General features: G+C 39.2%; 1 long non-coding RNA gene across 1 annotated transcript; it reads right to left on the bottom strand.

The window, feature by feature from the left end:
- Positions 1–15612: 15612 nt before the first annotated feature.
- On the bottom strand, positions 15613–23560 carry LOC310904773. Its single transcript, XR_014588601.1, has 3 exons — positions 17525–23560; positions 16774–16925; positions 15613–16218 (listed from the first exon to the last, which is right to left on the bottom strand). It is a non-coding gene; the product is annotated as an uncharacterized lncRNA (long non-coding RNA).
- Between the last annotated feature and the right edge of the window lie 620 nt (positions 23561–24180).

Genomic DNA, 24180 nt, shown 5'->3' with positions numbered 1-24180 from the left:
TTAACTGCTATTTTGAGATAGTCTCTCTTCATTGTCCATAGACAAATCACAGGCTATAGACAACTACTATCTTGGAATAGACACCTCATGTATTGATAATAAAAGTCAAGTTAAATGAATACTGATCATAGAAGCTAGTGAGACAAAAACTTCCAAAGAAGCTAGTGAAGACTTCAAACATACATTGAATAATGATTGCTTTCTAAAAAGATGGGAATGACAGCAAGAAGGTATTCAATGTGGGGCACATAAAATACAACCACACCTGTTCAGGCTTATCATAAGAGGAAATTTGGAATGAAAGGCTTAGAGACTCGTCTATATGATATACCTTTTCTGGTAAGAGGGATAGATATATTCAATAAGGATATATATTTTCCTGTAACTGTTTCTTTATAAAAGTCCTTCCATAAAAAATTCATGGCAAGACATCATAAGTTTCCTACCTGTCCCTCTTTCTGTCCATCAGTATAAACTTGTATTAACAAGTTAACAATGAACATTAACACTGAAAGTCAAAGTTAAAGTTTGAGTTCCTAACAGTTGTTGTTTTGTTTGTATGTTTGTTTGGTTTTAATTAACGGTGCTCTAGCCATGTTCACAGCCACCATGACAAAGGCTTAAAGAAGAGCCAAAGGCTCTTACAGAAGAGCCAGGAATGCAGAAACTACATCAAATCATTAGCTTGGCTAGTCCTTCACCTTTCTTCAAATTTGGAGACTCACAAGAGGGCAGTCCTGTAATCACTGACTCCAGTGACAAAGCTTCTGCTGACTATACTGGCTCAGGATAAACTGCTAGGAAGTACTAATATGTATCTCTAGGCAATAAAAAACACCTCAAGACTTTTCTATTGAAGATTTCTGTCCTTTCGAAACCTTCAATATTAGTAGCTAGTGGGCAAAAAATATCTATAAATATAACCAGTTAAAAAGAGAGCTAAATATTTTATGAATTAAAAGTGAACCTGTAAGAGGTAATTTGCATGGATTATTTTCTGAAAGTGTGTTTTATTTATGTTAGAATTCAAAATCATTGAATTTGTAAAAAATCTTAGGAAGCATATCAGTAAGAAGAGATGTCTATTTTCTATATACTTTTTTTTTAACCTATCAGATACACAGACATTTTCTAATTTTAAAAGTTCATTAATTTTCATTTACTCACATTTAACTTTATCTGTACATAAAGACCAAAATCAGAACTAAGACTGATTGTATGTTACATGCAAGTCTAGTAAATCACAAAGAACACTGAATATTCTAGAGATTCAAAATCACAGAACCTTTTCCAAGAAAAAAAAAAATGTGAATTTTCACAATACACAAAAAATTTCTCCATAAGTGTAAATCACAGCTGAGGAGAACCCCTACATTTTCAGGTTCTCAGAATGGAAATTTTCATTCAGTAAAATATACAGACACACACAGATCTTTAAATGCACAAGTACTCTCCATTGGTATTACATTTTGCCTTTTTATGTCCTGGGAGATTTACTTCATAAATCAGTCAATGTGAGTGTAACCTAATTACCCTGGAAGGGCTCCATTGCAGACCAGAAATTCATCCTCATGTAGCAAGTCAGAGGAACAGAAGTGAAGTTTTCCTTGAAAAAAAAAAAAAGAAAAAAGAAAAAAAGAGAGACCTGCTTATGAACATTAATTTGGTCCTCCTTAGTCCTTAGCAAAGTTTTTTTTTTCTTTTTTTTTCTTTTTTTTTTTCTTTTTTCTTCTAAATTGTAAATTCACAGTCAAAATGACCGAAAGGAACTGTGAAGGTGTGCAGGTAGTCTTTCATCATTCAAAATTCCTTTTATTTTTAATTTGTTCATCTAAACACATTGTAATGATTCAATCACATTGTAATGATTCAATTTACTTATTTATTTATTTTTCTGCTGTTGTCAAGGTATGACTTCCACAAAGCAAATTTTGCAGCCAGACCTCCTCCATCGTTTTTCCATTCTGCGTCACAATGTTCTGTAACTATCAAAGTGTGAGAACATATCTCTGGAAACTATGTGCCATTTCAAATTATTCAGTTGATCATGAGTGTTTTGCAATTGAATATTGGAAAAACTTTAAACAATGTCACCGGTTAAAAAAGAATGAAACATTGGTGTATAAAAATGAGCATCAACATCAATGAAAAGAATCTCACATAACAAGGTCTAAGCCAATGCTGCAGTCCTCATGGAAGTGTTAAAAATGTGCTTCTCCAAAACTCTGAGTTTAAACCTCTTCTTAAGACTGAGAATGAGCAGACACGATTTTCAGCTTGCCCTGGAATGTCATTCATAAACGAAAAAAATCAAAACTTTCATTGTTTGCTAAAGTCTGTCTTTTTTAACAAAGAAATCAACAATAAGAAACCAATGTTCATCTCAGTGCTTTTCTTTAAGCTTTATCTCTTAGAACTATTCAACTGCCATCTTCTGGGGATCTGTGCCCTCTTTTCTTGTTCAGGTGTGGAAGCTGATTCTACAAACCTTATTCCTCATACAGTTGAATTTACTTCAACACTTTTTTTTTTTTTTTTTTGCAAGACAGGGTAGAATTATCCCTGTTTTACAGGTGAAAAATTGGGACACTGAAGGACTAAGGGAGAGAGCAGAATACCTCATTAAGTACTTCTAATTTAAGCATTTCAGTATCTCAGTATTAGGATTCTGACTCATCTTAATTTGAGGCAACAAGTCAAAGTTCCTAATATAGAAGGTTATTTATCTTTGTTGTTTTCTGTTATCAACCAACTGGAATAGGTTTCATCTGACTGAACATTTGAATGACCCCCTGTAGGACAGTTACACTCCTGTCTGCTATTTACTCATTACAGTGCTCAGTGAGCAGTGGGGTGAACCCATGCTTTTATGCATGGATCCAGAGGACTCAGAATATCTAAATTTGGCTTCTATGCTTCCTCTCATTGGGTGCCAAGCACTCCTGAGCTTAAGCACTCTAGTCATTCTGCCAATGGGCACTGAACATCCAAATGTCACCTAAAATCCAAATCCCTCAATTGCCTGAGGAACGGAAATCAGAGCATACTCTCGCCAGTTCCCATTGAGTAGTCTTGCAACTAGGCTTCTGAACTATGCTTTTTTTTTTTTCTTGCCATCCTTCTGGTTCAGATTCACAATTTTGGCATTATTTCTGAAGAAGCTCCCAGTGTCTGAACACAACGTTTGAACACTGCATTGGGACACAAAACCAAGTAGCTTTAGAACTGATTGATACCTCCCACTTTGATCTAAGCTGCTTTTATTTTATTTATTTATTTATTTTTTCTCAGTAGGGGATGTCTTCCTTAGGTTTGATTTTGAATGAGATTTCTGTGCTGTAGGTTGTAATCCACGTCTTTGTCATGTGCAGGGCACAGCTAAGAGCTTGGCCTCCCTGGAGAATTAAGCAGAAATCAGTTGTTTTTTTTTTTTTACCCCCAAGTTATCTAAAATCTCAAATAAGCTTGATGAGAATGCTTCTTAATCTGTGCTTCTCAGCACAGATGTGTATGTAAGTTATATTTCCTTTGAAGATAAATCATTAAACTGAACCTTAATGAAAATTTAATGGCCACTGGAGCATGGACTACCATGATCACTGTCAGGGTTCTGAGGGCCCTGATACACTTTGACAGCCCTGTCCAGCCTCCTCAGGACCTCCACCAACCCTGTCTGTGTCCCAGTTCAGCCCAGACCAAGGCTGTCAGTCCCTTCCCCAGTGGTGCCGTAGGATGTTGGTCTCCTGCCAAGGGTCCCACTGCTCCAGGACCACCTTTGGGTTGACACACCAGCCTAGCCCCGACATGTCCCCATCCCTATGGAGGTGACCAGGGCTGGGGCTGCCCAGTTGCCCCCTGGCCTGCCCTGTGCTCTGGATGGTGTGGCGGGATTGGCCCTGGCTGCCAGGCCGTGTCCTGCCACCCCAAGGAGCCCCTGCTTCTCCCAGCACCCTGACAATCACCTCCTTGAATTTAATTATTTGTTAAATTCCTTTTTAAGCATTTAGTCATTCCAGCTCTCAAAATGGTCTGCTTGAAGATACTTGTGTTGCACAGGATTTTTAAAATAAGTGCAGTCTTCTAAGCCCAGGAAAACCTTATTATGGCACATTGCCTACTCTAAGTAGTCAATATACAGCAGTATATATAGTTTGCAATATAGTTTGCTGGTGAAATGGGTCCGGAGGAAGGTAGTGGCAATCTGTTATGTTAAGATTTATAAGACAATTCCCAATTGTCATATTTGCATTCACTCCTCCTGCAACCCATTAATCAAGAGAAAAACAGCTCATCTCTACGATTAGAAACAGTTACCCAACTTCTCCCCTACAGTGGCCTCCCCTGCTAGATGCAAAATGGATCATGAAGCAAAGCCCTCAGATGCTTTAATGTTCAACAAGTACCATGAGCAAAAATTGAAACTGATAGCACTTTGAGAGAACACCAGCTGCCAAGAACAGTTTTTGCTAAGAAGCGGACGTACCACCTATTTTGCCAATTCTTTTAGGGGCAGTAGTTTCTGTCAGAAGGGCAGGGCAGACAGCTGGAGATGGTAATTTCTTAAATTGTCCTGTATTAAGCCATCAGAACTCATTAGTCTGGTCTACATTATTTGCTATTCTCACATACTTTGTAGATGCAGTGTGAGGTGTTTCATGTCCTGTGGCTGAGAAATAACTGAGCTTTAAAGTTCAGATGCAGATTTGAGTTTCCAGCATGATGAAAAGACATTTTGATGCAGTTTCCGTTGTAGGTCACAAACTTACATTTAGTTTAAGGCCACTGTATTTTTTTTTTTAATGATTGTTCCAATTTCAATTTTATTTTTTTTTGAGACTGCACAATTTTTTCTTAAATATGTTTCCTCTTTTAAATGCTACGTATATAACATACACTTAAGCAAGTACGTTTCACAGATACATTACATTAATATAGTAATATAGGCCATATGGTTCAAATTCTCTTGGAATAAATTAGGAGCCATTATATGTGTTGTTATTCCAAGTGGATTTTTATGAATGGTTGCTTTATTCTCTGTAGCATATGTCTTCAGTATGATTCTTTTCTTAATGTTTGTGCAGTGAATTTGTTCAAACCAACCAGGTTTGCTGCATATGAAGTTTTAATTTTGCAAATGTGATATTCTTACAATTTGTAATAACATTGCACTTATCTGTTAAAGTGTCCACATAGAGTGAGATATATTTTCAACATGTCTTTTAATAGTGTTAGAATTATTCTGCTAATTACAAATGCATCATGCTGAGTTGCTTATTTAATTAGTACTAACATGTAGTACTAATAATGTAGTAACATGGAGAGGTCCCGGTAGACTGGAAGCTGGCAAATGTGCCGATTTACAAGAAGGGTCAGAAAGAAGACCCTAGCAATTACAGGCCTGTCAGTCTCACGTCAGTGCCTGGTAAAATCATGGAGAAGATGGTTCTCGAACTTATTGAGGCGCACCTGGGGGACAAAGCAGTCATTGGTCCCAGCCAGCATGGGTTTGTGAAGGGCAGGTCCTGCCTAACTAACCTGATTTCCTTTTATGATAAGATCACCCGTATGATGGACCAAGGGAAACCAGCTGATGTGATTTTTTTGGACTTCAGCAAGGCTTTTGACACGGTTTCCCATAGGATCCTACTGGACAAAATGTCCACCATACAGCTAAATAAAAACATCATACGATGGGTGAGCAATTGGCTAACGGGCAGGGCCCAAAGGGTTATGGTAAATGGGGCTGCGTCAGGCTGGCGGGCGGTCACCAGTGGGGTCCCTCAAGGCTCCATTTTAGGGCCGGTACTTTTCAATATTTTTATAAACGATCTGGATGTAGGAATAGAAGGTATTTTGAGCAAGTTTGCTGATGACACCAAACTTGGAGGAGTTGTGGACTCGAATGAGGGTGGAAAGGCCTTGCAGAGGGATCTGGATAGGTTGGAGAGCTGGGCGATCACCAACCGCATGAAGTTCAATAAGAGCAAGTGCCGGGTCCTGCACCTGGGACGGGGAAACCCTGGCCGCACGTACAGACTGGGCGATGAGACGCTAGAGAGCAGCCTAGAAGAGAGGGATCTGGGGTCGTGGTAGACAGCAAGTTGAATATGAGCCAGCAGTGTGCCCTGGCGGCCAGGAGGGCCAACCGTGTCCTGGGGTGCATCAAGCACGGCATCGCTAGTAGGTCAAGGGAGGTGATTGTCCCGCTCTACTCTGCGCTGGTGCGGCCTCACCTCGAGTACTGTGTGCAGTTCTGGGCACCACAGTATAAAAAGGACATGAAACTGTTGGAGAGTGTACAGAGGAGGGCTACGAAGATGGTGAAAGGCCTGGAGGGGAAGACGTACGAGGAACGGCTGAGGTCACTGGGCCTGTTCAGCCTGGAGAAGAGGAGGCTGAGGGGAGACCTCATCACAGTCTACAACTTCCTCGTAAGGGGGTGTCGAGAGGCAGGAGACCTTTTCTCCATTAACACCAGTGACAGGACCCGCGGGAACGGGGTTAAGCTGAGGCAGGGGAAATTTAGGCTTGACATCAGGAGGGGGTTCTTCACAGAGAGGGTGGTTGCACACTGGAACAGGCTCCCTAGGGAAGTGGTCACTGCACCGAGCCTGTCTGAATTTAAGAAGAGATTGGACTGTGCACTTAGTCACATGGTCTGAACTTTTGGGTAGACCTGTGCGGTATCAAGAGTTGGACTTGATGATTCTTAAGGGTCCCTTCCAACTCAGGATATTCTATGATTCTATGATTCTATGTTAATCAGAAGCACAAAAAATAAGTTTAGGAAGGAAAGATTGTTCTGAAATCTTTAATTTCTTTTTCCCATCAGTCACATGGGGCTATTGCATAATAACATCAATTCTCTCCTTATTCACAGGCAAATGAAAGTGGTCTTGCCTGTAGTTGAAAAATAATCCATTGGAGTCTATCAAACACAAAGCCATATGCCTACCTGTCAAATCATCTTCAATCTGAGACTTTTATGTACAGGACAGTGGCAACTGAGAGACCAGGACAAAAGTTAGAACAAATAGAAACAGGTTCATTTCACTATCCTCTTTCTAGAAGTGAGCAAAACACTCACTTTCCATACTGCATGTAATACCTAGAAGACTAATCTTTAGTGTAGTTTGATGTACTCCAAAATACTGAGAAACTTGTAATTAATAATTTGGAGTCAAAGTTTAACAAACCATTTGAAAATCAAGCCATTTTTTTGAGCTTTTGAGCTTTTTTTTGAACTCAAAAGAAGACCCTCATTTTATAAGAGGATGGTGTAATTCTATGGCCTCATTACCACATGATTACACTAGAAACAATCTGGTTATGCTACCGAACATGATAAAGCATTTATTATAAGGCATCACAAATTAGTTGTTATAAAAATTCCAGCCATCCTTGCTGTAGGCTGTGATAATGCTTTTGTAGAAAGATCTGCACAGTCACACAAGATAACTACAAGGGAAGATGAAACACATGGCAACAATCACTTCACACTATGGGTAGGTACAGGGTTGTGTTCTTCATAAAGAGTAACTTGTTTCCAAGGATTCTGCTCTAATGGTCCTGGCATCCAACTTCAAGCTCATGCCTAAATATCTACCTATATCTTTGCAGTGGAGATATGGCTCAAATTTAGACTCAAACATAGCCTCAAGTTTGTGCTTGAAATCTGAGGTACACGTGGCCACTTACAATGCATTCTTCATCACACTGACTCTTAACAGCCTTGGGAGAGAAGATACTGTTAATATGTAAGGTAAGTGGCAAATTGTCTTTGTTTTCCAAAAGGTGTTTTGACATTTCAGAAATTATTCTTCCATGCTGTGGAAACATGCTAATTTTTTATTTTTTTTTTTTTTTTTGACAGGAACCAGGGACTGAGATGGTTTCTGCCACCCTCTTCTAAGAATCAGTGATGAGAGCATCCACTGAAGATATTAGAGAAGTAGGAGAAGTCTTTACTTTCTCAGACATATTATTCCTGTTTCTACCTCGGTCTTACATACAACCACACACAAGACTTCTTTTTAAATTTTAAATTATGTCAGGACTTAAATTTTGACTAGAAAACTTATCTTTTTTATTTATTTATTTATTTATTTATTGTTTCTTCACACTGATTCTTATATTCTCAAGGGAAATACCAGTTTCAGCTAGTCAACATTTTCTGGTTATGGAGATTTAAAAGAGAATTTCAAAGTAGTTCTGCTTATGATATCAGTTTACAGAAGAACCATTAGACAAGTCAGCTCACTTGTAGTCAGGGGGCACCAGACTCTTAATGCAAGATTAATCTTGTATCCCCTCCTAATGACATACTATCCTACTCCTTTTTATTTATTTATTTTTATATATATTTTTTTTAGTTCAGCATAATTTTCTTTTGTGTGCCCAGGATTTGATTTTTCCAGCAGTCAACCTTCACTGGGGCTGGGAGTGAAAGGCAGGGAGTAGGGAAGGGTTATCAGGATAGGAGACAAAGATTCTTAGGCTCTTCTTTGTCAAATATGTTATGTGACTTTAAGGTCTTCTCCTACCTGGCTCATTGTGTCTCCTCTGAAAGTTCATGACACTTACTGACAGTGATGCACAGGAAGTTGCCTGTGCTGGATTGCATGGAAGCTGTGACAACACTTCTAGGTAGTAAGTTAAGGTGTTCACATCACAAAAGCTGTCAAAAAGCATCAGATGTCAGCAGCACTCTGTCAGCAGCTTTCTGCTCTTATCCTGCCCAGCTGTGCACAAAACCGTGGCCAGGACAGGTTCTGTATCACACTGTACTTACTATAATTCGGCAATAAATTGAAGTCTATTAATAAGTTTCATGGCCAGCCTAAACTGTAAACAGTTTTGCAAAGCAATGGGCAAATAACCATTCACTGGAAGAATGAAAGGTTTTAAAACTTATTACTCAGCTTTTAACACAGGCTGTCAGAATTTTTTCCAGTGTTTTCTTTCCCCCCCAAAAAAGACAATAACCCTTCCTCGGAGAGCACATACTTGTAGTATCGTATTCTGGAGTTCTTGCCAGACATCTCCCTCACCTCCTACACCTTTCACAGGACAGTCTTTGAGCCAAATTATATCCGTTTATTGGCAGAATTCATATATATCACCATAAAATACACAGGAAGTCTGCAGATTTCCTCATGGATGCTGGTATCATACTTCAGGTCTATCAAACCTTCTGGTATTTTCCCCAGTTGTCTGTCTTGAAACTGTGTTTGGTATAATTATTCTCATGTGTATTCTCATCATTACCTGCCTTGTTCTGCCTGCTGGGAGGTAGTGTCTTGCAGATGTTCACAGTGGCTCCCTGCAGAGATTAAAAGAATGATGATCTACTTGCCATCCGTTTTTTATAACTTTGTAACTTCTGTAGTTAAGTAATTAAACTGTGCAAAATCACTGCTTTTTGTGGGGACATGTTTGCATGTGTCCTCTCTGAAATGGTCTGTGATTGCCATGGCCTCTCTACTTGGTAACTCAGTCAAGGTCACTCAGTGGCTCAGTTATAAATATTGCTGCTACTCTATGAAATATTTAGAGCATTTGCAAACCTGTCACATTCCTAAGCTGTGTTGACACTGTAGGAAAAGAGCAATCCTCGAAAGCATGAAGTAAAAAAACATTCTCCTAGTTCTGCCATCATTTCTGCACCTGCTTAACTTTTAACTGTCGAATGAATGTAGTGATTTCATTCAAATCTGTAAAACTGCATTATCAAAAAAAAAAAAAAAGTTTTCAGTGGTAGACTGAGATGTTGAATATAAAACCTGGGCTAAAATATTCAGACAAAAGAAGCAGACAGCTAGGGAGGGCAAATCAGGGCACACGAGCTAAACTGTAGAACTGTAGCTAGCACTTCCCTTTCTCTGTTGACTCTGAGTTAGTTGCTTAAAACAATTCCATTCGTGCCATCTTACACTTGAGAATTCAGATGCTTTGTACTACAAGACTCTGTGTCATTCCTATCAGTGCAGTTTCTTCTCAGCTCTGAAGAGAGTAATCAAAGACTCCTCCAGTTCTTGCCTTATACCTGTCCCTTCAGATTACCACTACAAGTCCATTCATGGAAGCACTAGAAATTCCACTTTAGAAAGCAGGTATAAGGAAGTGACTGAGGGTTAATGACTTTTTGTAGCTTCACCATATTGATTAAAAGTTGTCCCTTGCTAACTGTAAACATAATTTCTAATTTGAAAATGAAGCATCAAATTTAATGGGAGATGGAAAAGCATGGAGGGACCAGAACTCAGTGAGATTTTAGGCTGTCATCTGAAAGTAATTACAGAAATACTTTTTTTTTTTTTTTTTTTTTGGAGGGGGGAGCGGTGTCATGTGTAGAAAATTTCTGTATAAAAGGCAATAAATGCCTGACTAGGGATGCCCATACATGAAAACTCCAGATGAAATAACTAGTTTCAAAACAAAAATTGTGTTGTGTGTCTGTGTTATTCTAAAACAGATTTCAAACCGATGTCCCCTAAAACAGGCTGGTCTGGTACAGACTAGGTCTCATGTTACTCCTTGTCCTACTGTCCTGTGTACTGTCCCGTGTTTAGCAAACAAGCCCTAGGGGACAGGAATCAGTCTTCATCATATGCTCGTAAAATTCATAGCTTAGTGAGGAACTGGCCTGTGTGCCGATCAGGCAGTCCCTGCAACCTAGAATCCCCAGAGTTATTTAATCTCCTTTGTTCTGCTTAGGTGTCTTCCTACTGCAAATCTGAGTGGGAAACCATGTCAAAGCCTACATGCTTTTATGGCTAGGGATCTTAAATAAAGCTTGGCACATGCTACTTTTTCATATATATAATGAATTGTTACCCTAAGGGTTTCAAAAACATTTACAACCTAATTGAAATGCAGTCATCACTCTAGAAATTTTTATTTTATGTTGCTCAGGTTATGATATTGTATAAAATGTGCCATGTACGATGCAGGCATATATGAGTAAAGACACAGCCACTGCTTGGGAGATACTAGAATCCATAAAAATTGAGACTGCCAAAGGGGAAGAGCAGAAAAAGGGAGAGAAATGATAGGTATATCCTGCAAGAAGATGGTCTAAAAATATTAGAAAAATTTTAAAAGCATTTTACATAACATCTTAAAGTAACATCCAAGCTATGCTTGATTTCAAATCAAGAAACTTGGTAACTAATTCCTGGAAAGGACCTTTCTTTTCTTAATCATAATTAAGATATTTAAGATTTTTCTTAATGGAGCAAAGGCTGTGCTGACATTGTTAATTAAAGGAATTAGACTCCAAAGCCACCAAACTTTGCATGTCTTAATGTACATCCTTCCCTTTCTCATGGGCATACCTAAACTCAGATCAGTTTCTTCAAGAACCGAAGGCTGTAACTATTGCTTTTCTACTGATCTCTAAAGAATTAAGAGTACCAGGTTGTCATCTAGGAAGCTATCTCAGAGATCTGTAGCAGGAGATAAAGGAGACCCTGAATTGGGATAAACATGATCAAGCCCATCTTGCTGCTTCTGCTCTCCAAGAAGGAAGGTGAGAAGGTCTGTGGTGTCAATGATGAAGACAGCTGGAGGAGATAGGGATATTGAGAGAGACACCTTGAGAGAAAGTCCTTCTTGCAATCTCCCATCCCCATATGCTGTCCTCTCTGAGCTCCTTCACTTTTGTCTGAACTACTTTGGGTCTATTCCTTTTGCTCCAAAACAGGGCTTGAATTTCAAGAGGGTTTATCTGTCTTCTCTTGTTTTGGAGAGTGTACCCTACCTTTTATCATAACTGAACTTAACTTCTGTGTCCCCAGTACAACCTTCTGTTGCCATTTTTCTCCCTTTAAATGTTTGATTCTGTGGGTTTGTAGCCAAAAGACAGATTAAAAACATAGGTATTTCATCAACCTCTTGCCATATATTGGTTGCAAATTATGATATTACCCCAGAACTTGCACATTCTGCAGCTCTGGATTATTACTATTTTTTTCTTTTGTTGTTGTTTGCCACAGGGAAAAGATGATTAAAACAGTTGTATTCAGTCCTGTGTATTCAGTTCATGGTCTGATTAGCCCATAGAGTGGGTGCAAGGAAATGGAAAAGTTCATTGTCATTTGACTATGATGTGTGTTCCATAACATAACCTTTCCAGTGGTATTTATTTCCACATTTCTACGAAGTTAAAAAACTGTCTCACCAAAATGGTTCCCAACCCCTTTCACCAGTAAGGTGAATCTCTGCAAGGTATCTCTGCATCTGCATCTCTGTAAGGCATGTGCAAAGACCACTGCTGTTTTCCCAAGGTAAACAAAACAGGTCCCAAGGTAAACAAAACAGGTGCAGTACAAGGTAGGTAGGGCTGAGTCTGTGTAAAGAATCTCAGACTTTTCAAGCTGGGCTCAGAAACACTGTTAATGAACTTTGATGTCAATGTAATTCATGGGCTCATTTTCTGTATGACCGAAAGATCTAGAAAGGTTGGAGTAATGTTTTGAATTCCAATGTCAATTGTAATTTATCTTATTTAAAATAGGAAAGCCTCCTTGCTGGGTGATCTGAAGAAAATTCTTCACTGGAAATCAGACATGATAATAAATCACTTCTTGGTTTTCTCACATGAATAATTTGTATCTTGTTATGCAAAGCCTGGCAGCTAATTTGAAGTTGAGACCAGAAACACACAAATAATCAATGTTTCTCATTCTCAGATTTGCTTTTCAGAGAGGCAAAAGCACTCTGCGTAAGAAATCAAGTAGTATACTGAAGAGTGAAGAAATAAATGCAGTGACAAGTTAAGGCTTAGCAATAACAATACTGCAACACAGCAAGCAACATAGCCAATAAGTGACTGGGGCAATGTCACCTTGAGCTTCAGTACCTCCCTCTAAATGTATATGTCTTAAGGAAAGAGGAAGCATAGCATATCTTACCTCTACACTGGAAAGAAAGGGACTGCACCATAGGCAAGGCTGGGGCACTTTAAGAACTGAGCTGTAGAAGACAGAAAATTATTTTTTTTTGGTGGATAAATAATATTTGGGTCTGATGTGTTCTTTGGTCATTTCCACTGCACCACACTCAAATGCTTGTGCCAACAGAAGACCAGAAGTTAAAGAGGGGCACAAATGAGCAGCTGGAGTGAGAACAGGGCAGAAGATTGTTTCTTCTGATGACTGCTCTGGCTCATGCTTGCTGAAAACATACATCAAGCTTCATATGAACTGTAGTCTGCACTCACTTTGGAAAAGCTGTGAGAAAGAGTATGACCTTTAGCTGTAAACACAGAAATCTGCCAAGTTATTTTTGCTCCTGGAATATCACAATGTATGGACCAGATTCAGGTCACTTATTCCGCCTAAAGCTTTCTACCAGATGTTTCCTATCGGTTGCCTTACTTGTGTTCCACTCAGCACCATGCTTAGCCCTTCTGAAAGTCTGAAGTATTAAGTATCAGAGGTATTAGGTTCCCTCTTCTAACAGTCTCATGAATACTGCTGACATAGGGATTGCCTGGGTATAGCTGTATTTACACCGTCAGCCATAAAGCCAGTTAGATTTTTGATAGGTTCGGAGTTTCTTCTTCAGTATCTGCAGAAACAGGTAATTTCTCAGTTAGGCAAGAGTAGTTTTAAGAATAAAATTAAGACTTTTTGACTGTATTTAATTTAACAGAGAATCAGAATACAACAAGGATGGTAATGTTGTGTTGAGTGGCTTACTATTTGGGTTTCCATGTTCTGTAAGATATCAGAGCCTTTTCAGGTTATATTACTTTATTTTTAAATCTCCATTTTAGCAATCACTTACGAATTTGTGGCTAGACAGTTCCTTCTGGAAAAGTGTGGGAATGGCACATAATTTATTAACTATGTGCAGGAGGAAATAACCATTTCTGATTTTATGTTGTTTTGTTTTATGTTGTTTTACCTCTGAACAGTTCAGAAATGCCCAGACACTGAAAAGTGTTTGGCCAAAATATGATTGGTAATGTGGAAAGAAAAAGCTCTCCTCATCTTTTTGAATCATTAGAAGCCCTGAGTCAGATTCAGTTATTTCTCTTTCACCATGCTAGTGATTTCAGCTTCTGTTAAAAAAAAAAAAAAAAAAGGATACCTTGCTACTACTGGGCAATCTAATTCTGTTCGTACAAATCTGAACTCAGTTCATTAAAAGATTTTATTTCAGATATTTTCTTGCACCCTTGTATAAGGCCTGTTAATTTTGATAACAAAACTAATTATGTCTGATAACAAGGCATACCCAAAAGACTTATAATAAGAAGATAGAAAGTCTTGTAGTCCAAGATGTAGTGTTTTATCTAGGTAATCTTGGTTCTAATTTAGATTATATAATGGTTTTACTATTTGTAATTTAACAAATCCCTTGCTTATGCTAGTGCAAATTAATCCTACCTGAGTTAGACACTAAAGACCATCATGCCTTTTGCAGTCAATGGAGGGAGACAGACTTCCAACGGGTGTTCACATCTCAGATTTTCTGACCTGTGAAGGTTCCACTTCCTTTCTGCTGATGACAGAGAATAAGTGTATGGCTAATGAAAACATCTTCAAATTTTAAAGTGAAACAAAATTATGTGGATAGCCTCGAGTATGTTTCTATTGCAGAATATCCAAGCTGGTTCTTACTGAGATAATTGACAGCAGAGGTGTTCCTGTGTGAGCAGCCGTGGCAACACTGGGACATCTCAGCTCTGTAAAGTCCCGCTCCACCTTCCTTCCTGTGTTTTAGGAAGTGCTATGTGCCATGTTCTATGTGTGCAATATGTTCATCTTCTTCCATACACTTTTATATCCACAAACATTTTTTCCTTCAGGATAAAGAGGGTGTAGTCCAGAATATTTATTATCATGTAATAAATCATAAATCTTATTCTTCACTCATATTTATCACTATTATATTTCAGCAGTGCAGATTTCTATGGAATTACATTCATGAAAAGCAAATGAGGATAAATCAATGGGATTCATCGAACCTAATATTAAGCATTCACACTGTAAAAAGACTTTTTATGCAGTTAATCATTTTGACCTACATTTTTAATCCAAGGGAAAGAAAAATAGGCATGTCTATAGTACGCCATGTGAACTGGTTTAGATTTCTTCTTTTGTGGTAGCTGTATTATGTGCAAAAGGTCGATCTTCACCACTGAGATGACAGTGACTAGCTCAGGTGTAGACATTTCCCCTGTAGATATTTACATTCAGTGAGATTCATGCCTTCTGAAATGTCGAAAAATGCTGTGATCTTTGGTTCTTTCTGACACAACTTTTGCTAGGCCAACTCCTACACACATACTCCACACTATTCCATACTCCATTAACTATATGCAATATGTTCTCAGGTCTAATTAATCATCTTCATGGTTTTCTAGATCACCATCCTTACTCAACATGATCTGCCCACTGATAGGAAAAGGTGACCGTGTCTTTTCTGCCTGATTTCTCTCATGAGATTATCTCATTACCATTCCAAGACCATATTTGAAATCTGAGCAGAAGTCTGGAGTATTTCTATGTCCAAATTCATTACCTAGGTATTTTTGAAACAAATATGACTTCAGTGTGTCTCACCTGTTATTCAGTTTTTGGCAGCTTCTCATGAGTGATGTTTCAAAGGAAGTTTGGAAAGTTCTGTAATGTATTTAAACATCTAGGTGATGCAGTAGTTGGTGAAAGTTTTCCTTCCTGAACTACACAGATAAATGGCTTGTGATTCAAAGATGAGACCAATCAGTCTTCAGAGCATGATTCTGGGTACATCTCTACCTTGCATCATGCTGGAGTATATGGAACATTTATATAATATTACTCAGTTCTTGGCAGAGATATCCAGTTGGACCCTGCAAACCGGGCAGCATTAATACATCACAGGACATAAGTGAATTACCTTGGTCTGTTAGCAATACTAATTAACCAGGACTCAGAGACACACTTACTTGGTTATTTTATTCTATTCCAGAGATAGCTTGTCTGACATAGCTCATAAATTTATACACCTTTATTCTTTGCATGGAGGAGATGTGCCCTGGAGTGTCCTGGCTCCTAATGGGTGTCACTTCCTGGGTAGCCTCTTTTATTTCACTGTGGTATAAATCCTTATAAAATTAGCCAAACCTAGCTGTGCTTGCTTATAGCAAAAATCATATTGTTCTTGATGTTATCTGAAAACTGTTAGGCAGTAGATAATCATCTATTTTTCTTCAGAGAAGCTCATCTAAGAACAGAAAACAGCATACAAGAATTAGTCTTTTTAGCCATAATCATAAGTGATTTTTATGTAACAAAGCTTTTATGATAACAAAACCATAGTACTTGACTCAACTCACAACAGTCTTTAACTAAAAACAAAACTAAATGTGTTAGCAGCATGGTAATTTAATTATTTCATTTATATTACTAAATCTGGAAGATATATTTAGATATATTAAAAGATTGAAACATTTTGCAAGGAACTGTCTGATTATAACAGAAGAAGACAGTTTTTGTCTTAGGGGAGTCTGTACTTGAATAGACAAGAAAGATAAAAGAGAAACAGAAAAACTGGGGGTGAAATAACTCACCTAAGCTCATAGAGCAGATCAAGGGCAGAGCTATATTTTACTTCTCCCTCCAAGTGTTCCCTGTCTTTCCTTATGTATTCTTTTGCAAGATGTTAAATTCATTCATTGATTCTTAAACTTCATGTGAATTCTGGGCTCAGAAGCAGTGTGATAAACTCAGAGGCTAAAATCTCCTCAACAGCTGCAGGAAGAAGTAAATTCAAACTCACTTGTCAAATGCAAGCCTGCTGCTCGGCACTTCGAGCTCCCGGGGGCTATGTGTGGATTGTATCGGAATCACCCTTACTGCTGATGAAGCAAAACACATGTGTTCAAGTCCATTCAGCCACTGAGACCCATAGAAAGCTTGTCACCTGGAAAGCTGTAGAAATGCAGGAAGAGAAATTGAGCCAAAAATCATATTTACTTCATATTTTAGTAGCAATTCAACTTATTCTCTTCCACAGCATAGAAAAAACAGCCTGGTTCCTCACTGGCTGGCTAAGCACGTACATTGGAAATGTTCCTGGACCTTCTTCCACTTGTCTCCAGCCAACCATGGCAGCAAGACTGAGCCCACTATGTTTGCAGTGTTTTAGCAACAGGGAAAAGTACTATATTCCCTATTGGAAAGAGTTTTATTATCTTTGAGACTGATGGATTTAGTGAGAAATGTGTGTTTATAAGGATGAAGATATGACTCATGGCAAGGAAAATCCTAAACATCTGACCTTGTCATATAATCTTTCCTATTCCTTAGTTTCATACAGCTGAAGACCAGGGGGGATTATTGAAGCAGGAGCAAGGAGGAAACTGTTGTCACATTTACAGAATTAAACACAAAACAAAAGTGATTTTTAAATGTCCCCAACTGCTAAAATGCCCTAATCATGCACTGGAATGCATAGTGTCACTTTGGGAAAAGGCTGTTTGGCTGCCTCAACTATCCCTGTCACAAGCCATCAAGTATCATCTACTTACCTCCATGCAGAGGCCGGTCAAGTAGTCTCAGATCACTATCCCATGTCACTACAAATATACAAAACTATAGTGTATATATAAAGCAAGAGAAATAACAATGCCACCAATGCTCACAGCCTCAAATAGCTTTGAGAAAAGTCATTCAAGTAATTCTAACAGGTAACTCATGCCCCATGACCAGCTGTGCCCAAAGCTTGATGCTTTTGAAAGTATGGAGAGACAGGTGAGGCAAAAACAGATGAAAAAGAATATCTGTACAGTCATGCTTTGGAGGGAAAATTGTTTTGTTGCCTGTTGAATCCAAATGGATCAGTATCCAGTTAACTAATTGACACCCCATCAAATCCACCCTTTGATCAATCCCCTCAGTTTACTACAAGATTTTTCAGACAAATTAGCATAGCATTTTCAATACTCCTCTGTAACATAAAGAAAGGAGAATGTGGAAATATGGGAAAGGGTGCATTTGTATGTACTAATATATACACAATATATATATGTGAGATTTATGGATCTGAATCTAAGTGTCATCTCCTATTTTCTTCCTCTGATTAAAGTCAGTCTATTTTCAAAAGTTTATTTTCAAAGTGGATTTTGGGGCTCTAACTTTATCAAATGAAATGATAGAAATATTGAGATGCCTCCTTATTTTGGAAGCCTTTAGAAAGCAAACCAACTTAATTTGTTAGTAGTCCTTGAATGGTCTTAATTAGGCAAGATTTAATGCTGGGAGAAAAAATTTGGCTCCTAACAAAGGATGATGTCTTATCTTGTAGGCACTTGACTTCCCATTAACTGGGCCTTCACAACCTGGATATCGTCCACTAGCCCATTAATTGGCTTCCTTCCCTGCATGACACACTTAACACATTTCACACTAATAAGGGTTCAAAAGTTCATTAACACTCCAGTTTGTGGAGTGAACTTAGATATTAATAGCAATAGAGTCTTGTAGTACACATTTATTCACAGATTTAACATGAGTATGTAGTTAATGTACAGAAACTTTATGCACATACAACAAAACTGCCTGAATCTGTGTTTATTTTTTTTTCTTCCCTCATAAAAACTTCAAGTTCTATCTTTCACTCAGTTCTGATTGTCTATAGCCCGTTTTCACACTCCCTCACCTTGAGGGACACTGGCTACAGGCCTGGCACATGGGCTTGGATTTTCGCCAGTCTTAACTGGGAGATGCAATATGATGAGGACTTTGCATGGCTTTCTGCTCTCCTGTACCAAAAACCAAAATGAGCAGAGCATTCACAGAGCTAGAGCTATACTAATTCATTCCAGGGCCAGAAGAGGCCACCAGACCCATACAAACTGTAAATGGATTATGTTTTTTGTTGTGGTTTTTTTTTTTAATCCTGACAAATACCTAGTTTCATTTGAAATACTTCAGAAGACAGTGAGTCCTTCACAAATACAGAGACATATTGGACAAGATGTTTCAATGCCTTAATTTCGCTAATAGGAAATTATGTCTTAATTTGTACAACTTCAGTTTTCATCTGTTGAGTCTTGTTTTCCCTCTGACAGAAAGGCTGAAAAAAAGCCTTTCCATCATCCAATTCTCTCTATGCACAGTGCAGTACAAGATAGAGGTTATCTGGTTTCATGTTACAAGGTCACTTTCTAACCTGTGGATGATTTTATAAGGATCTCTTTGAGTACCAGTATTTTCACATCATTCCTGAAGTGGACACTATAAATGGGCAAGATGTTCTATAGTATCTCTGCTGTGTGACTAGAAACTGCAGTTGGAAGGATTCTCTGTTCATACCTGTGGGGTGGTTTTAGTCACAGAATTGCACTGAAAACTCACAGTGAGGTGAGCACAGTTCCAAAGTCTTCCTTTAATTTATTTCTTTCCATCAGTCTCTAGTTCTCTGAGTGTAATCTTCTTTCTCTGATTCTGTATTTAATCTGTCTTCACCTACCTCACCAAACTTCTGTCAACTGTAAATTTAACCAGCTTTTTTCTATTACTTCGTAGATCATTTATCCTCACAACACCACTCCAGAACCCAGGTGTTCCTTTCCCATCTTTGGAAGATCTTCAGGAGATTATTGGTAAGAAAAAAAGTTAATCCAGGCTTTACGGGACTTCTGGTGAATGGATCATTGTGTTTTCCTTTGGATTAAGCACAGGATTAGGCCTACTGAATTGGGTTGTCACGTGGAATCCAAGTGGTTTAATCCTGTCAGGGCAGATGTTCCTCTAGGTATCTGGCATTCAGGCTTATAGACAATGTTCTAAAGAAAGGTGGCACTTGGAGACTTTAAGAAGCTGAATGGTTTCAAAATCTGAAGTCATACTGGAAAAAGATTATTAAAATATAAGATTTTTTTGTGGATCTACATTGTGTATCTTGATTTTATGATGGAGTTGGGAAGAATCATAGAAATCACATGCCTGCTAGATCTATCTGTGGGAACAGAGTGGCTCAGGTTATTCACTATGTACATCCACATTAATAAATAAGAGAACCAGGGATGTCAGCACTAGACCCCTTGTTCTTTTTCACTCCTTCGTAGCTAGCTCATTCCCTGGCTTGATTCTCGTAGCTGCTGTGCTGTGTTGAGGTCAATGAAATCAAGTGCATTTATACCCTCTGAGAACAGCACCACTGGGTCACATTATCGGCTTGGGTTCAGTGTTGCTCTGGGCAAGCCGTACTGTACTTTACGGAGGAATGGGAAGAGAAGTGTGCTCTGTCACTTTCTCTGCCAAATAATGGACATACTAATAATGTACTGGGACACACAAATAAACCTAATATGACCAGTTCAGACATTAGCTATTTTCACCTAATGAGTGCATGTCCTCCTAGACACATAAAGTAGGTAGTTGTGGTGGTTTTCGCTGGACAGCAGAACTCCACAGCAATCACTCTCTCATTCCCCCTTTTCAAAGAAAAAGGAGAAAATATGGTGAAAATAAAAAATAAAAATAAAAAAAAGGCTTACAGGTTGAGATAAGGACAGGGAGAGCACTCACCAGTTACTGTTACAGGCAAAACAGACTCATCATAGAGAGATTGTCTATTTATTTGCCTATTTATATGCCTATTTATTGCCTATTACTTACAGACTAGATCAGTGAGAACTAAAAACAAACTACAAACACCTTCCCTCCATCCACTCTCTTCCATCTCCTGCCTCCGAGCGGCACAGGGGAACAGGGAATGGGGGCTGCGGTCAGTCCCTGACGCTTTGTCTCCGCCGCTCCTTCACGGTCCCTCTCTGCCCCTGCTCCCCGTGGGGTCCCTCCCACGGGATGCCGTCCTTCCCGAACTGAGCCTGCGGGGGCTGCCCACAGGCCGCAGCTCTTCCAGAACTGCTCCCACACGGCTCCGTACCACGGGGTCCATCCCCCAGGAGCAAACTGCTCCAGCACGGGTCCCCCACGGGCGGCAGCTCCCCCCAGGCCCCCTGCTCCTGCGTGGGCTCCTCTCCACGGGCTGCAGCTCCGGCCCGGGGCCTGCTCCTGCGGGGGCTCTCCATGGGCCGCAGCCTCCTCCAGGCCACATCCACCTGCTCCACCGGGGGCTCCTCCACGGGCTGCAGCGTGGAGATCTGCTCCGTGTGGGACCCGTGGGCTGCAGGGGGACAGCCTGCTGCACCAGGGGCCTCTCCACGGGCCGCAGGGGAACTTGTGCTGCGTGCCTGGAGCACCTCCTGCCCTCCTGCTGCACTCACCTTGGGGGCTGCAGGGCTGCTTCTCTCTCACTTCTCACCCCTCTCTCCCAGCTGCTGTTGTACAGCAGTTTTTGTTGTTGTTGTTGTTGTTGTTGTTGTTTTTTGTTTGTTGGTTGGTTGGTTTGTTTTTCCTTTCTTAAATCTGCTTTCACAGAGGTGTAAACAACATCTCATTGGCTCAGCTTTAGCCAGCATCGGGTCCCTTTGGAGCTGTCTGAAACTGGCCCTTATCTAACATGGGCCAGCTTCTCCTCACACAGGCCACCCCTGCAGTGCCCCACTACAAAAAGTCTTGACATATAAACCCAATGCAGTAGTGAAATGGGACCTTCAGCAAAGAAGGTGGCAGGGAGAGGGCAGCAAAATATCTCCTGCCTCTTCCCCTACCTGAGAAGCTGGGGGGATGAGGAAATGAAGATCCCACCACAGCTTAGCTACCTCTGTGGCTTGGTCACCCCACTCCAGCTTCAGCTGTGAATCATGCTGCATACAGAAATTTGAGTTAATGGGTCTTCTGGTTTCATTGCTTTTATTTCTCAATTTTCTTGTTCAACGGGCATTTAAAAGGTAAGATTTGCCCCAGAAGTCAATCTTAGCTCATTTACAGCTAACATCCTATACAGCCTCTAAATCTCCATTCCTATTCTCCTCTTCATTCTCCCTCAGAGGAGAGCAGAATGAGAGAAAATCCATATGTATGGTATAAAGTATGATTTTTATTTATTATACTTTTCACACACTCCTATGTGCAACTGTCTACATAAACAAGTTTTTTAAAGAGACCTTATCAATTCTGTATACCTCCCAAACATGCCTTTAAACTGAAATATCAAATGAGTTGTTTTTTCTTCCTGACAGCAGACTCACCACTTCCAAAGATATTCACAACTCTTATGTAACCACTGCGTGGTTATCCGTGTGAAATATTACTGCAGGTCTGTGTACATGTTAGCCTCGAGAGGTCAGTCTACACAGACACATTCATCCTGACTGTGGCATTACTTTGGCATATGTTAAGAGTTCCTCATTTAAAAAAATGCTGGCTGACACATTTTAATTTCCTTTCAGCTTTCAATTTATCTCACAAAAGACAAGAAGGGACAAATTTATTTATTTATTCATTTAAATCAATTTCTGCAGTTTTTCTTCTCAAGCACTTAAAAGGTTGCTGCAAGCATCTCTGTTGCATGCTTAGGGCACAGAACGGTTCATTGATTTGCCAAAGGCTACAGAGAAAATATGTGGCTAATTCATTAAATTAATTAACTTCTTTAATCCTATATCTACCACTCAGACTCTATCTTCTCTTTCAGATCAAAATTAGCAGTCATTTGTGTAATTGTTATGGAAAGAGCCAAAGAAACAGGATAACAGTGAGATGTTAAAATTAGTACCTGAAGCAGGCAATGAAGGAAAAGCTGATGTTAAGAATTATCATGTCTTAAGAAAAAGCTCTTGCTTTTCAAAAGCTCTTGCTTCTACAGTTTATTGGTTCTGTTGTTTTATTTGTTAGATAACCTTTATTTGTTAGATTTCTTAGATCACCTAAGACATCTCTGGTTTTTTCCTAACTGCCATTTGCTCTACTAAAAGAGAATAACAATGACACTTCTGCAGAGAAACAGAAGATATTGAGGCCTAATACATTTCCTGATTTTTTATGATTTTTTTCTGTTTACTTTTCTGAAGGTCCTCTACACTGACTCTTCTGCTCCTCTGTTTTAGATCCTACTCTTAGAAAAACTTTGTGTTAGTATAGAACTACTGAAGTATTGAAAATGAAGTTTCTGAAGTCTTGAAGCACCCAGGGCTAAAGGTGTAGTCCAGCCACAGGTGTTTCCATTGGAGAGTGCTTTGCTGGATCAAGTGGAGGTAGAGGATGTGTGCCCATGATGAGGAAAAATTGAGTATGCATTGCATTACTCTTTGCATGAGGGTGAACTAAATCTATGTCAGTTTCAGGTAATGGTCTCTAAATTGAGTCTAAGTATTGCTATTATCAAAAACCACTGAAATGCCTTAGTGGAGTTTCTACTTCTGGTGTCTACAACCTTTCAGACTGTGGTCAGTGCTTTTAACTGAAATGAATCACCTGGGTTTCAAAACATTATCCTCCTATATCATTCATACATCTGCTCTATTTTTAATCTCTTTTTTTTTTTTTTTTTTCCTCTCCACTCTTTGTTCACTTTCCATCTTCAGTTTAAGAAACACAGCTACACAGGAAAGACGCTTTACTTTCATAGATCTCATTGAACCATATCAGAGGTAATTAGTCAATTTAACATCCACTGGGAAAATCTCATCTGTTCATCAGATGTGACCAATGCCATCCTGTTCCAGACTGATGGTAAAACAGTTGTGCCATCAACTATGGATACATTTTTAAACCAACACCTGAATGGAAATGACAAGAAGGCGTTTCTGTTCTGGCTGTCTTTGTAGCTCTGAGTCCTTTCCTGACGATATCCCTAACTTCAAAAATGAACACAGAAGACATTCATTTTTAAAAGGCCCTGAAGAAAGGCTGCCCCCTTTCTAGTCTTTCTGTAAATGACCACCGCGCCTAGTGGTAGAACATGTTGAAAACCTGAAGTTCAGTTCTCTCAGTCTGGAAAGCTTCAAATCTACATCTTTCAATGTAGAGACCTGGGGGACGGCTTACGTGGAGACAGGAGGAAAGGGAGTTTTTAGCCCTCTTCTAGAAAGGGGGAAACTGTTCCAGTTCCTATTTCCAGCACTGTTTACACATTTTACATAAAATGGTAAAGTAGTAAAAAGTGTGAAAAATCCTTAATACAGGTGCTGGAAAGTAGCCTCGGTGAGTTCCCTAATTTTTCACTCAAAAAACAATTTAATTTGAATGTTGTGATTTCTTTGATATTTGATCTAATCCGTGCTTATTTTTTTCCAGTATGCAGCATATACACTGACAATAATTCTACCGTGTT

Source organism: Anser anser (genome assembly GCF_964211835.1).
Source record: "Anser anser genome assembly, chromosome: 1".
Classification (NCBI taxonomy): Eukaryota; Metazoa; Chordata; class Aves; order Anseriformes; family Anatidae; genus Anser; species Anser anser.
This window is presented reverse-complemented; position numbering and strand designations above follow the sequence as displayed.